Below are 701 nucleotides of genomic sequence, written 5' to 3'. Positions count from 1 at the left end.
CTTGCAAACTCCACAGCAGAGGGTTGCCGGCGGCTGGAATCGAACCCGGGTCCCTGGCGCTGCGAGGCAGCGTCGTCAACCAACCAGCCAGCGCGCCGCTCAGTAACCGACCGCAAAACCTTTCACTGTTTGCGGCCGACCTCCAGTTGGCTCTTTCTTGGGAAGGGGAAGCTGCCAGCCTCTGGGACCCCAGAGCCACAGCAACGTCCTTGTCTCTTCACCAGCCTCTGACGTGACCTGACCATGACGCTCACCTCCAAGGGCCGTGTGCCAGCGATGGTGAGAGAAGAAACCCGAGGTGCTTTACAAAGGTTCAACGCCCAAGGGGTCTATTGCTGTCGGCACGGTAACGAGTTTGGGGGTGACTTGGTCCCTGGTTGGGATCCGCCATGATTGCTGGATGCTTGGAGATGCCACCAGGATGGGCCCCACACACGAGCGGGAAGTGCTGGAGGGCCATTCAGCCCCTTCGAGCCAGGCTCTGCTAGTTAATAATAAGGTCCTGGCTGTTCCTACAGTGTGACCCCTAGCTGACGACCCTCGAATACAGACCCCTTTGCCCATTCTCTTGAACCCATCCCTGTTGGCCTCGCCTTTGGCCTACATTCCCTTGCCAAATCACATGCACACAGGGTGGTTAAGGAGGTGTTTGGCACACTTGCTTTCACTGCTCAGACCGTTGAGTACAGGAGTTGGGACGT

Source organism: Chiloscyllium plagiosum, unplaced genomic scaffold, assembly GCF_037043375.1.
Source record: "Chiloscyllium plagiosum isolate Xiang-an unplaced genomic scaffold, Cpla_swu_hap1 HiC_scaffold_35, whole genome shotgun sequence".
In the NCBI taxonomy this organism is placed as follows: Eukaryota; Metazoa; Chordata; class Chondrichthyes; order Orectolobiformes; family Hemiscylliidae; genus Chiloscyllium; species Chiloscyllium plagiosum.
Note: the sequence above shows the minus strand (reverse complement) of the source record.